The 15,871-nt window shown below is 26.7% G+C and overlaps 2 protein-coding genes across 2 annotated transcripts in view; both read left to right on the plus strand.

The window, feature by feature from the left end:
• The window catches only part of LOC134829043 (methylcytosine dioxygenase TET-like), a 54,287-nt gene that overhangs the window by 12,279 nt on the left and 26,137 nt on the right, over positions 1-15,871 (plus strand). The window lies entirely within an intron of this gene.
• LOC134832788 (methylcytosine dioxygenase TET) overlaps positions 7,580-15,871 on the plus strand; it is a 43,195-nt gene continuing 34,903 nt past the window's right edge. The window contains exon 1 of the mRNA XM_063846944.1: positions 7,580-7,631. The gene's annotated coding sequence lies outside the window, so the exon portion shown is untranslated. The remainder of the gene's footprint in view (positions 7,632-15,871) is intronic.

Genomic DNA, 15,871 nt, shown 5'->3' on the forward strand with positions numbered 1-15,871 from the left:
AAAATATATCAAAACTTCTTCGAAATTCCTAATATTTGTAAAAAAAAATTAAAATATAAAATTTTATGAAAAAATCATCAATTTCCATCTAAAAGTTTTTTTAGACACAAAATCTGACTTTTCTAAGCACATTTAATCATATAATTTATGATCATAATCCCTTAATGACATTACTTGCGAAGCGGTTAAGCTGCAGTAATGGAGATTTTGTTGTTTTTTCTCACACCCTCACATCCATGAGCAACGAAAAAAAAATATTTTGAAACCTCAGAAATATTTCGTTTTAATTAAATAGTCTAGACTCCTCGAGGCACTGAGAAAAAAAAAACTTTCAAAAAAAGATTCAATTACTTCAGAGCAAACAAAAATCATCAAACATTTTTTTTTTTGAAAGACTGAAATTGAAATTGAACGAAAGGTAAATAAAAACCCAAAATAAAAATAAAATAAAATATCCAATTATCAATTACATTGGTCCATCTCGAATTTCTTTACCTTCAAAAAAAAAAAAAAAAATTCTAATAAAAATGAGATTTTCCTCCATTTTCTGTTTCTGTGATGGAAAAAAAGGTCTTTTGTGTATTTTCTGCCTTTCAAATTCAGAGAGGAAAAAAAGTCGAATGCAATGTTGTTGTTGCACACAAGAAATGTTAAAAAGGATCGCTCACACACACACACACAAGTGAATAAAAATAAAAATAAAACAGGAGGGAAAAGCTTGGTTAGTGTCTCTCGAGCTGTACGTGTATAGAAGTATGGCGCTCCGTATGCTGTACGAGGTCTATGGGACATTTCACTAACAAACAAGCAGAAAAGCAGCAGCAGCGGTAATAATAATAATGTATATAAAATAAAACCATTTTCAAAAGATTACGTGTGTATGTGCAGTGGCATATGTGTGCATTTTGTGTGCAAGTTATCTTGAAAATGCGTAAGTGTGTGTAAAATAGAGAAAAAAAAAACGGAAAATCGATAAATTACGTGTGTGTGTGTGCGTTAAATTTACACAAAAACAACAAGGAGGTGAGTCATTCAAAGTCCTCGTCCGCATCTTTTCTGCTTCGTGATTATGTTTTAATGAAGAATTAAAACCAACTTCCCCTCCCCCTAAGAGTCAGGGGGGTGAAAAGTCAATTCTTGAGTTTCTAACAAAAAAATGTTTGATCCTGAATGTTTTATTTATGCGATACGACGTGATTCGACGATGATGGCTTGAAGTGCACTTCTTAGAAGCTAATTAATGTTTTCTTCGATGCAATGTGTGTTTGTGTGTGAAAGAGGTTGAAAGGTAATGCATTTGAATGATGAAAGGAGGAGGCAGAGTAAGAAAACCCTTTGAGAGAGGGAATTAAAGGATTTTCTCAGTTGGCACTAATGAGAAATGTGATTTTGTATGCGATGCATGTTGAGAATTAATGTTGAGAAGCATTTTATCAGGAAATTTTTAAAAAAGAGGGATGTTTGAAAAGGAATTCTATTTGAGTGAAAACCTACCTCAATGACTTACATTTGTTTATAATTGATGCAGAAAATGCACTTATGAAGAGTGATTTTTATTTTGCGATAAAATGTTAATTTTTGAAAAGTTTTTCATGAGAAAATTGAAATAAGCTTAAAATTCGCTTATAAAATGTTCAAAATTATTAGAGTTAAAAAAATTTAACCTAAAATTAAAAATTTGAAAAAAAAAATTTTTTTTTGTTATTATTTTTTAAATAAGAGTTTATATTAAATAATATTAAAATTAGTGAAAAAATAAAATTTTTGTAATTTTTTTAATTTTTATTTGATAAATTTATAATAAAATATAAATTTTAATTAAATATTTTTTTAATTTTTTTAAATTTTATTTTTAATAAAAATAAAATATTTGATAATATTAACATTATTATTAAAAATTGTCACAAAATAAAATTTTATTTAACTTTCAAATTAATAAAAAAAATATTTAAAAAAATTAATTAAAAAAATTTGAATTTAAATTCAGTTTAGTAAAAATTCAATTAAATTAAGTTTATTTATAAATTAATTTTAAAAATTTATTTATTTTTATTTATTAAAAAAATATAAAAATAAAATAAAAATATTTAATTAACTAAAATATTTATGGAAAAAAATATTAAAAGAATTTACAAAAAAATTAATATTTACAATACAATATTTTTATTCAACCAGGACTTAAATTTATACAATAAATGACATTAATTAAAATTATTACTAACTAAATAAATTTATAATAAAATTAAATTAATAGCAGATTTTTTTAATTTAAATATCAAAATAATATTTAATATTTTAATAAACTTAAAAATATTTTAATATTTAATACATATTTTTTTTATTTTAAATAATTTTTTCAGTTATCGAAAATACTCGAAAGTTATTTTTAATTGATTTTTTTTTAAAATTAAATTTATTTATTTTTTTTTATTAAATTAAATATATTTTTTTATTTTTTCTATTAAATATTGAATAATCTTTATTTTAAATAATTCGCAAATAATTTAATTTTTTTTAATTTAACGAAGATTTTTTTACAAATATTAATTAAAAAAAAATTCTGAATTTCTCAATTTCTAATTTTTTTCTAAAAACCTTATCCAAACAATTTCAGTAAAATTAAGTAACATCAAAATAAAAACAAAAACCAGGCTCATTACATAACATTTCAATCCCCCGTTCATTCAACTTCTCCTTAACTTTTACGACAGACACTGAAGATTTTACCCAAAAACCATCCTTAATACACTTTTCATATCAATTTCAAGTTCAATATCAAAAGACCACGTAAACATCGTCGTAAAAAGGATCCTAACCCTTATCATTATCGCCGCAAACACAAAAGCACACACAAAAATTCTTCCGTATAAATATTTTATTTATTGCCATTACCATCGACCGACGATTCGGAGTTTCGTATTTCATTCATGAAATCGTCGGGCGAAGGGCGACGTCGTCGGCAGTAGTAGTAAAAGTTGTCCCATCGTACATCAAAAAAAGGAAGGGCGGCAATACGACGAGGGGGTTTCTTTAATCAAGGTTACACACATTTTTTTTTGGAGAATTTTACGAAATTTTGTGCGAATGTGTAATGCATATTTAATGGTTTCATGCCGTCTTCGTTCGTCGTAAGGCAGTCCTTATTTTTGCGCCATTATTTTATTGTTGCGTATTATTTACCCGGCTCCCCTTTATTTCGTCTTCAAGTTTATGGTTCGCCTTACGAAACGTACTGACGGATGATTGTCGTCTTTTTTTCGAGGAGGGGGGGACGGGAAACAAATCTCTCATTGTCTGTCTTTTATTTACGTAGACTAAATGATAAAAAGGTCTTGTGTGTGTTGCTGCGAGCGATAATCATCGCTATCAGCGACGTAACAAGGGAATCCCCAATTTTACGACGTGGGATCATCGACCGGAATGATACCAAAAGGCATAAACCTATTACACTTATTGGCACATCATCATCATCATCCGTTCCTCTGTGTGTCGTTTCTCGTTTCTTTTACACACAAAAATTAGTCTGTCTCACAATATTTCATCATTTTTTTGTGTGTTGTTGTTATTTTTTGTTGTCACGAAGGAAGCGAAAAACGTAAAAAAAAGACGAGGAGATGATGTTGTTGGTGTAGGTTATGGCTTTTGGTCCCAAATGTGTTGTTGTTGCGTGCATTGGTGATATGTGATCCGCAAAAAAAACAGAGGAAAAGGAAGGAGAGAGAACAAAAATATACGAATGTTCATTGACTGGGCTTTCATTCAACAAAATTTGTGTAGCGTGATTTCGAAGAAAAAATTTGGTTCAAGAAAGGTTACGTGGATGATTTTTTTTATTCACGTGACTTTTCTTGAACCGAGAGACTTTTTAAACTACATAAACTCTTAACCACGTGACTTTTTTTGATTGTAAAAAGTCACGTGGTTAATAGAAATTCAAATGGATACAAAAGAAGTCTCTTTGTTAAAGAATAATTTTAACCACATGGCTTTTGATGTATTCATTTGACATTTTTTAACCACGTGACTTCAGCAAATTTTATTAAAAAAGTCACGTAGTTAAAAAATGTCAAAAGGATACAAAAAAATCACGTGGTTAAAGAAAATTTTTGAACTTGAACCACGTGATTTTTTTGTATTTATTTGACTTTCTATCTTCACTTTAGAAAATTTGATAATACTGAAGTCACGTGGTTAAAAAATGTCAAATTGATACAAAAAAAATCCACGTCGTTAAAAAACAATCTTTAACCACGTGACTTTTTTGTATCCATTTGACATTTTTTAACCACGTGCTTGAAGAAATTTCGATTGAAACAAGTCACGTGGTTAAAAAATGTCAAATGAATAAAAAAAAATCACGTGATTAAAGAAAATTTTTAGCCACGTGACTTCTTTTGTATCCATTTGACATTTTTTAACCACGTGACTTCTGAAAATTCGATAAAACTAGTTTTAAGCCAGTTTTATCAAATTTTCTGAAGTCACGTGGTTAAATGTAACTTTTATAACCTAAATTTTTATGCTTGGTTTGGATTAATTTAAAACATCAACTTAAATTTATTTTTAAAAAACTTACATGTAAAAAAATTTAGTGAAAAATTCTGTAAGAAAAATTCCATTAAATCCTGTTAATCGTCGATTCCGTTTCACCTGTAAAAAAGTTTAGAGTTATTCAAGTAAATAAAGAGCGTGAAATTCCCTCACCCAAAAAGCCAATAAATAGTCATAGGGGCCTTAATTGATGCACGATATTGATATGAAACGGGAAAGGGGACTTGAACGACAATGACGACACGACACAGATCGAGGTCAAGGTCGTTTACTTTCGTGGTATTTTCCCCCGTTTTTTGTCCAAAAAAGCGTGCCCTAGAAAAAAAAGTACTTGAATTATTACGATTATTCAAAAAGGGGTTCAATCACTTTTTTTTTGTTCTATTTTTCGGGAAACACCCCGGACTACGACAAGCAAGAAAAAAAGTGAGCAAGGGCTAAAAACAACAGGTTCCCCCTTTTTCCGTGCATTTGTGTGTCAATTGATGACGAATGACGATGAGGAAGTGCCTGTTACCCTCTCCTCACACTTGATGTCGCGCAAAAGTCGAAGGGTCCTGAAAAACAAATAGGGTTCGGAAACGTCCTTGAATCTCGCTCCCTTCCCCCTTCTTCGTGCGAAACAGTTTCACTCCGGAGGTATTTAACACAAAAACTACAGAAATTTCACCTGTTTTACATACGATTTCAATGAGGGCTCGCAGCGCAATTGAAAACGCATGAATTGAACCCCAATAGATATTTTTTCACCCCTCGGCGTGTGTGTGTGTCCTCGCGTAAAATATTAACAATATATGTAAAAAAAAAGTCAGGAGTGTCCCCTTTAGATATGATTTTTTTTTGTTTCGCGTGTAATGTGGATTATTATTAGTGACGAGGAGATGATAAAGATAAAGCATGCGTTAAATACGTTAAATACAATGCAACCCTAACCTAATACAATGTTCATGGAAAAGTTCACTTGCAAAAAAAAAAACGCGTGTGAAAGGTGTTAATTTTTTCCTTCTTTGAAGGAATTTCTCGTCGTGACAAATAGGGAAATCAGAATAATTATGCACTTGCAGGATTCGTGCTTCCCCTTGGTTGAAACTCGTTCTTTGAAGAGCAGTCTTGAATGCCTCAGGTTTCTGAAAAGGTTAATGCAAGAAACTCTGTATGAATAAAAAGTTATTAAAATGGTTTTTTTTTATAGGTCAGAGAAATTTTAATTAATATGAATAAAAAAAAATGTTATGAAAAAAATTTGAATTTTAATGGAAAATTAAAAAATTACTTTGACGAGAAAAATTGAATAGTTTTTTAATAAAATTAATTTTTTATAATTTTCTATTTAATTTTTTTTTTTTTTGTTATTTTCATTAAAGATGTATTTTTTTAACACTAAAAATAAAGAAAAAAAGTATTTTTGTAAAAAAAATATTTTTTTAAAATGAAAAACTAACAAAAATCTATCAAAAACTCTTAAAATAAAAATAAAATAAAATAATTAAATAAAAAAATAAATTTTAAAAATTTAGTTTAATTTTTTTTTAAGATATGAAAATAGAAGTAATAATTAATTTTTATTCAAATACATATTTTAAATTATTTTTTTATATAAAATTTTTAAATGAATATATATTAATATTATAATTTAATAAAATATAAAAATTATAAAGAAAAATATTTTAATATATAAAACATGAAATCAATAATTTAATTTATTTATTTTGAATTTAAAAAAATAAAAATTTTAAACAAAAATTAAAAAAAAATGATTAAAAATAATAAATAAAAAAAAAATCAAAAATTTGAATAATAATGCTCAAAAATATGAAATTAAAAAAAAATATTTATTTTATATTAATTATTTAATTGATTCATTTTTTATTATTTAATTAATATTTTAATTAATTTTATATTTATTCAATATTTATCAAAATTATTTTTTTTATATAAACAATTTATTTGAAAATAAATGTAATTTATAATAAACTTATTAAAATAATTAAAAACTTAATTTTAAATTAAAATTTAAAAAAAAATTATTTAAAATAAAAAAAAGTAAATTAAATCAAGTAACTTATAAATAATTAATATTTAAATCATTTTTTTAAAAATTTATTTTTCAATAAATTTATAATTTTTTTGAAATTTTCAAATAAGTTAAAATTGGTTTTCTAACATTCTATTAATTTTTCACTACAAAATATAATTTAAACGTAAAAATTGTTAATTTTATTAATAAAATTTAATTAAAATAAATTTTTCTAATTATTTTAACAAAATTTTATAAATTTATAAAAATAAAAAAATTTTGAATTAAAAAGTTAAAAAAAATATAAAAAAAATTATTAAAATCTTGTCATAAAATATCCACAAATAACGAAAACTCTCACAAAAATCATTCAAAAAATAAAAATTCACAAAGCAACCACGAGATGTCGCTCTGTTCAAAAACCCTACTTCACATTTTCAATTCAAAAGCTTTCAAACCGTCAACTGGGTTAAATTTATGAGACGTTCAACATTGAACGTTCATTCAAAACCCTATTTTTCTGTTAAATTTATCACGATCCTGAACGTTCTATAAGAAAAGCTCTTTAAGCAAGATCTTTAAACAAAAATATTAAAGCAAAGAAACGCCTTTTCACGCATGAACTACCGCCAGAAAAACCAATTTTAATTTCCTTTAATCATAAATTTTGTTAGAAATCTATACAACAAAAAAAAATCGAACGAACATTTTTTTTATGTTTTCGATTTTTTTTATTATTATTATTTTAACGATCTTTTTATTTTTTGCAACTTCGTCGTCGACGTCGCTACTATTATTATATTTTTTTTTGCAACTACTTACTACTACACGTGTGTTACGACAAGTAATTTTGTGTCTGTAGAAAAACACACAACTGATATAAATTTGCTGGTTTTACTTTACTTGCACGACGTCGCATATATACGTGTCTGTGTGTATAAAATATATATATTTATTTTGTAATTATTTATTGTTTCAGATAATTTATGGCCCTGATGGTACCATAATAAGAGGTGAAGGCTCGGGACGAGGCCGTGGACGAGGCAAAGGCAGAGGAGGCGGAGTGAGTATTTTGATTAAAAATTTTTTCGTTATTTTTTTTGCGCTTTATCCTCATTTTTTTTCGTCGTGTATGTGTGATGAAAACTACAAGAGAGATGAGAAAAAAAATCGTGATGAATATTCTTGTGTGTCTGCATTATTATACAATATTAAATTATCTTTTAGAAAAAAAAAATACTCGAGAAGAACTTTATGTGCCTGTCCTTTTTTTCTTCTTCTTCATGTAGTTATATATAAAATAATAAAATAATAATAATAAAAAAAATAACGAACGAACAGAGAAAATGTAATTTATGTTATGTACTTTTTCTTATGTACAACTAACTATACATGTCTTTAATCTTATGCATGCATCTTTATGTACTAACCTCGACTTTAGTAGTTTGAAACTTTTTTTTTTCTTTTCTCAGAGTATATAAAATTTTACGACGACACGATGGATGTTTGATGAAGATTTAGTTTTTTCTCTGAAACTTTTTTTTTTTGCAATTTTATTTTTTTTTATTCGAACGACACGAACTTGATTCGAGATCAAGGACCTATTCCCGTGAAATTGCTCGTTAAAAGATCAAAAGTGACGGAAATACCTCCCAATGTGATTTTTCGATGATTTTCGTCGAAAAAGATGCCTTAAAAGTTCAACGAAAAAAAAACGCATTAATGAAAAAAATTACATACCATAAAAATTTAATCAAAATAAAATTTCCTCCTTCCACACGGGGCCATGCCACACTAAGCAAAGCAAAAATATGTGAGTTTTTGTTGTTGTTGTATTTCCTCCACATCCTCCCAGCTACAAGCACTGCCGTACAAAATTTTATATAAACTTACTATATGTGTACCTATATTATATATTTATAAGTCATCATACAACACACACACACACACACACACACTCATACCCTCTTATATAACTCGGCATTTTCTGCAAGAAAATCAATTTTTACCACCATGAAAAATTTAAACATCAACTTGTATGAAAAAAAAAAAAAATTTTTTTTTCCAGCTCATGAATGATGTTGATGAAAAAAATAAATGAAAATTCACCGAATTTTACGGGGAGGCGAAAAAATTTCGATTTATTTTTTTTTTTTTGTATTTTTAAATACTTCATTTTTTTTTTAAATTCAGACGACGACGATCATAAACGGTGAAATTAATGTGTGTGCGAGTGTGTGGGATTAAGCAAATAACTTGAGAGAGAAGAAATATTTTTGAAATTGGATGAGAAAGTTAATTCCCATTTCGAGGAAAATTTGTGTCGTCTCGTGTAATTTTTTTTTTCTTTCGTTTTAAAGCGAAATTGAAAAGTTCACAAGACTTGAGATTTAATTTAGAGGAGAAAGGGAGAAATTTATTAAATGCTTAGATAAATTGGGTGTATTAGTTAGATTTAAGTACAACAATTTTTTAAGAGGTTTTAATAGGTTTTTATTGGATTTTAAGGGGAATTTGAGGTTGTTGTATTGAACTTTGTTCACGTGTCAGAAGGATTTATTTTTTTTTTGGTTTGAAAAATAAGGAATTTTGTTGAGTTTTTTAATTTTAATGAATTTATTCAATTTTTCTTGATGAAAAATTTTAAAATGTAGAATGAAAAATTAAATTTAAAAAATTTTGATTAAAAAAAATCATAATGTGTCCTAAAAAGTTCATAAGTTCTCAAAAAATAAAATAATTTTATTTCAATCTTAATTTTTAAAAATATTTTTTAACTTTATTTAAAAAATTTTTATAAAAAAAATTATTTATATAAAAAAATATTTAAATAAAAAAATTATAATAATAATTAATTTGATAAAAAAATATTTTTTTAATTTTTGAATTTAAATTAAAATTTTTTGTAAATTAATTTTTTTTATAATAAAAAACAAAATTTTATGAAATTAATTAAAATTATGAACATAATTTTATTTATTTAAATTTTAATAAAAATATTACTTTTAAAAAAATATGAAAAAAAAATTTATTTTTTTTAATTAAATTAAATTTGAAAACAATTTTTTTTTTATTAAATTAATTTCAAATTCAAAATTAAAAAATGAAATTAAAAAATTTATTTTTTAAACTTTAAAAAAAATTTGAGATTTAAATAATTTTTAAAAAATTTAAATTAATTAAAATAAAATTTAATTCTTGAATAAAAATTTAAATTTTTCATTGAAAAAGTAAAACTTTTTTATCAAATTAATTAATTAATAAATTTTGGTAAATTTTTTTTAATATTTTTTTTTATAATATTTTTTATTAAAATTTAAATAAATAAATTTTTTTCATAATTTTTAATTAATTTTATAAAGATTTTGTGTTTTATTATAAAAAAAAAAATTATTTACAAAAAATTTAATTTTTTTTTCTAAAAATATGAATTCGACGAAAAAATCAATAGCTTAAGATTTTTTATTGAAAATTCATAAGAAAAAAAATGATATAAAGATGAAAATTATTGAAAAAAAAGGAAAATTTTAATAAAACATCAACTAAGAAAAAAAATATTTTCATTAAAAATGTGAAAAATTTAAATAATTTCACAAAAAACTAATCAAAAAAACTTTTCATCATTCATAAATTTTTGCTACAAAAAGCACAAAGGCACTTTTCGCATGTACCTGAAAGGTAAACACATCCATATAAAATGCAAGAAAATACCAGTTTCTAAACTTTCCAATTAAATTTATGCATTAATTAATATTCAATTTTCATAAAACTCATTATTATTTCGTATTTCATAACACACACAACTCTACTCTCTCTCTAACAAACTACATTCTGAGTGCCCGAACGCAGTGCTGTGCCTTTTGCGGTTCCGTCTTCGAGACAATTTCACGAAAAGCTCTCGATCGAGCACTGAACTTGTATTTTAAATATTTTCTGAATAAATTTCATTTTCAATGCCTTTTTTTGTGCTGTATGCTGCCTCTCTTTATTATTATATTTTGCTGTACCAGAGTTTTAGTCTACGGAGCCACGCATGTTGTACAAGACGACACAACGGACTTGTTTTTATGGTATCATGCGCTTTTTCTCTGCAGATATTTCTAGCCCGAAATTTATTCATGTATGAAACACGACGACGACGACGAGCGTAGAAGAAGAAAACTGTCCATTGAAAATTTTCGATGTCGACGCAAAAATATTCAGTTTTACTAATAATAATAACAACAAAAGTATGTTGAAGTTGCTTTAGCTGCGTATCTTGTTGTTAGTTCGATGTAGTATATAAATAAAGTACAAGCAACTAACCAACAAACAAGCCAGAGCAGCAGCAGCAGCAGTAGCAGCGCAACAACATCGTTTTCTAAAATATTTATTAAAACTGACAAGAAAATTCCATTCCAATCAATTTTTCGTATTATTATTATTATTATGCTTTAGTCCCCCGCTTATAATGCTGCCACAGAGATAGCTACGAGATACGAGAGAGACATTAGTTAGTAAGTTTTTAAGCCATAGACACGTGTGTGTATGCGCATAAATGATATTATTGGGCGAGTTCGTAAAATATAAAATAAATTTTTCGTCGAAGAGGAGGAGGTCGAAAAACGACGGAGAAGGAGGAGGGAAGTTTTCTGAGATATTTATTTTTTTTTTAATTTTAATTTTATAATGAATGCTTTTTAATTAATTTTTCGAGAAATATCTTCGCTCCGCAAAAAAAAGATGGAAAAATTTTAAATTTAATTGTGAATTTTTTGCTGTGTGTCTGAGATAATTTTTGCGTTAATTAAAGTGAAATGTGGAAGATTTTCAATTAAAATATATTATAGAGAAAGTGTTGGATTATATTGGAAGATTTTTTTAATGAAAAATGTGATAGAAATTACTTTTTTTTTTGAACTTTTAATTTCAAGTTGATTAATTTTAAAGTTTATTTTCTATTTTATTTAATTAAAAAAAATATTTTATTTAATTTATTTTTTAATTAAAAAAATAATTTAATTTATTATTTCATATATTTTTTTTATTTTGAGTTAAAGGATAGAAAAAATATTTTTTTTTCAAAATACCTTTAAATTCCAAAAATTTTCAATAATTTTATTAAAAATTTTATTATAAAAGCAATTATTATTTTTTTTTTCGTGGAAAATTATTTTAATGAATTTTTTTAATTTGAAAATTTATTTAACAGTAAAATTAATTTTAATTTTTCAAATTTTATGAAAATTCAATTATGTCAAAAATAATTCAATTTTATCTCAGAATGGCTTAAAAAATTAATTTTCTGTAAAAAGTTAAATTTTTTAATTAATCAAATTATTTATGACAGCTTTTATTTTTTTTAATTCAGAATTTTTTATTAAAAAAATTATTTATTAATTAATTTTTGATTTAAAATTTTAAAATAATTTAATTTATTTAAATTTTTTTATTTAAAAAAAAAAAATTTTTTTTATTTAAAAATTAATTAATTTAATTAAAATGCCTAAAAAATCTTAATTATTAAAAATAAATTATTTTATATATTTTTTTTTCTTAAAAATGCAGAGTTTCAAATAAAAATAAAAATTGTAAAAAATCATAAATAATTTGATTTAATTTTAAAATTGATTTTTTTACAGAAAAATAAATTTTTATAAGCCATTCTGAGATAAAATTAAATTATTTTTAATTAACTTTCCAAACTGAACTTTTTTTTTAAATCTCAACTTTTGAATTTATTTAAAAAAAAAATTAGCTAAAAGAAAATCTTTTTCTTTGTATTTCACTCGTTCATGTCTCTTTGAACCGAATAAACTCGCAACAACAATTCTCGTTAAAAGTTCACCATTTGACGATCCCGTCAAAACAACGCGTCAGACACAGACTGTTTGCCTCCAAGTGCTTTTTACACCTCTTTATCCACAATTTACGTGTTTTACTAACTGTTTTGCCTGCGATAAATTCACACACGCTCGCACAAAAAAGCAAAAACACTCATAACACAACACGTAAATAATACGTAATAATTTGTATATAAAAAAAAAGTTATGAATGAATGAGACTGCTTTCCTTTTTATATTTCACCATTTAATTTTAATCCTCTTGCCTGCCACTGACTGCCATAAATACTTTTTAGCATGACACAGAGAGAGAGAGAAATTACATAGCAAGAAAAAAAAAATAAAATAACAAACATGCAAAAGCAACAAACGTCTACAATAAATAAAAAAAGGCAGCAAATGTCATGACTATATAAAGAGTGTGACCGTGAAAATTTTCTGTAATAATTTTGCTGTCTGTGTTTTTTTTTAATATTCCTTTCTCCGTCTTATCTTTTGTTTGTCTATGAATGAATGAATTGCACAAAAAGTAGCTTGGTGACCCATATACACAATTTTTCTTTTTTTGGCAAAAGACACAAACAACAAGAAAACGGAAAAGGAGGCAGACTGTCTATCTATCCGTTTTGTGTTATGGGAAATATAAATATAACGCAACGACGATGATGATGATGATGATGATAGACGACGACACGAGACCATTTTACTCCGATTACACACGCGACTGTGGCATACATAAATAAAAAAGGTTGAAATATCTCGCAATCTTCGTCTCCTCCTCACTTGTTATTTTTTTTTTCATACACATATTTTATTGAAACCGATATTCCCTTCCTTTCTTTCTTTCTTTTTCACAAAATCGTCGTTGTCGTCGTTTCCTCACAAACACATTTTATTATGTGGATTATTATTATGTGAACAAATCTACTTGTCTACCACACTTTTTTCCTTATGCCACCATTCACAAGTGAGTTGAGTCAAGTGATGTCTTCTTTTTTGTCGTCATCGTGTCGTAAATCGTAACGTAAATTGTAGTAGTAAATGACGAGGATGAGACACATTTTGGCACATTTTACAAACAAACGTTGGATTTCGAGACAATCACGTAGGAATAAAAATATTCCCATAATGTTTTGTGTTGTTGAAATAAATGAATGAAGGGACGACGACATCGACACAGTTACCTTGATCTTCAACTTAATTGCGGCGGCATGTAAAAAGTCTCTCGTTTAAAGCAACAACAATGATGAAAAGTAAAAGCTACAAACTCGCTTTTTAAAATAAAATAAAGGAAAAAAGTAGAACGATCATCATAACAATAAACGTTCCCTCTGTGAGTCTGTTGCAAATAAGAAGAAGAAAAACACAGTCGTCGTCGTCTTCGTCGTCTCGACTTGAAATCAGACACAAAAATATACAAATACACTTGAGTTTGCTCCAGCGAGAGTACGTGTCGTTTTTCCCTTCATTCGTTGCTGCTGATGCTGAGGAAAGAAAGCAAGCAGCAACAACAAACAACCATCGACTAAAAGATGACTACTTGCCGTGCATGAAGGCATAAGCAGACGACGTTTCAATTCAAGTGCAAACAAAATTTCGCAATTCTTTCTTTATATTCAGAGCAACGTTCGGGAGTTGTTGCATATTGTGAGGAGTTGGTGTCTCTCGACGAAATTTTTGTTGCCTTGTAGATGATGAGTTAAAGTAGCGTTTTAAATCATTCGGAGGAAAATCTCTTCAAAAAATTTCGTGATATGTAGTTTGATGGATCAGAAGGTTTGATACTCAAAGTAAGTTTGGAATCATGAGGAGGTTTGATACTCAGAGTAAGTTTGGCATCATGAGGAGTTTTGATACTCAGAGTAAGTTTGGCATCATGAGGAGGTTTGATACTCAGAGTAAGTTTGGCGTCATGAGGAGGTTTGATACTCAGAGTAAGTTTGGAATTATGAGGAGGATTAATGTTTGTAATGTTTCAATTTCGTCCTTTTTGTTCAAAAATGAGATGCAATAGTCAATATGTGATCCAATCATACATTTGTAAAGAGTCAGTCTTATTTGTGATGGCAATTTCTTTCTATTTTGGTTCAGGACGACTTCAGGCTTTAGCTTATCTTCAAGTTCAGGTTATCTCTCTTAAGCATTGGTATCTTTGTCCATTTAATTCAATATCATTTCATTCTAATACTTACCTGAAAGCTTTTCCTCAAGTCATCAAATTGAAACCTGAAAAAGAAACTTTTAAAGGTATAAATCGAATTAAAATTTTTCGAAACTTACCTGAAAGATTTCTTCAATCCTTAAAAGCTCGTCAACTCTATAAAATGGAAACCTACAAAAAGTTAAAAGGTTAAAATTGAATTAAAAAAGATTTCAAAACTTACCTTTGATGATCTTAAAATCCATAAAAATCTATCGAAATACTTACCTAACAGCTTTTTCCTTAAATCCTCAAATTTGAAAGCCTGAAAAAAAGTTAAAATTTAATAAAAATTTAATTAAAATTATTCGAAATTTGCCTTAAAAATTTCATCTGATCTAAAAAAAAGTTTAAAGGTCATTTAAAGGTCAAAAAATTTCATGAATTCTTAAAAAGTCTTCAACTTTTCAAAATTAAACCTGAAAAAATAGTTTAAAGGTTAAAATTTAGTCCAAATTAATTACAACTTACCTCAAAATTTCAAAAAACCTTTTAAAAAAAATCTCACCCATATCTCTTCAAGTCTTTAAAAACGAGAACTTCAATTCCTCACAATTTCTTCAATACCAACTTCTTACCACGTACAATGTTTTCTGTCTGTCTTACCTTGGGTTGTCTTCCGAGCGCTGCATCTTCAAGCAAACAAGCGAACAAAGTATCATGCACACTTTTTTTTTTCCTTCATCATCATCATCATCTTCTATACTTCTCCTTGCTTGCAAAAAAGGGCGAAAAGCAATGCCAATGTTAAAAAATATGTTCGTTCACGTTCTTCTTCGTCTATCGTAGGAAAACTTGAACCGAAAAAGTCTGTCGCTTTCGCTTTCATTTTACAAACATCATGCCTGCCTCCAAATGTTGTACTTTTTACGAGCTTTTTAAGTAGTCGGCATGCGATGTGAATGAACGAATCGAGGCAATGATGACACAAATTTTTCCACTTATCCCTTCTACGTACTTTGTCGCCCCACATATGTTAATATGTCGACGACGACAGCGACTATTGTGATGCAATTCCCTGTCATGATGCAAGTTTTTTGTATATATTTTAATTTTTTTGTCGCTGCAACAAGTCCTGAAATAAAATGAATGAATGAAATTCGAGTTTGCTAAAAATAAAATAAAATTATAACAAAACTGCTCTTTCGGTTCGGGATAACTGCCGGGGATTTGTGTTTTTTTTTTGCACTCAAACCCATATGATATTATAATAATATTTAACACTCTTTTCATTCATTCATTTATTGCAACAGACACGCATATTTTCATTCATTCAACGTT

Source organism: Culicoides brevitarsis, chromosome 2, assembly GCF_036172545.1.
Source record: "Culicoides brevitarsis isolate CSIRO-B50_1 chromosome 2, AGI_CSIRO_Cbre_v1, whole genome shotgun sequence".
NCBI lineage: Eukaryota > Metazoa > Arthropoda > Insecta > Diptera > Ceratopogonidae > Culicoides > Culicoides brevitarsis.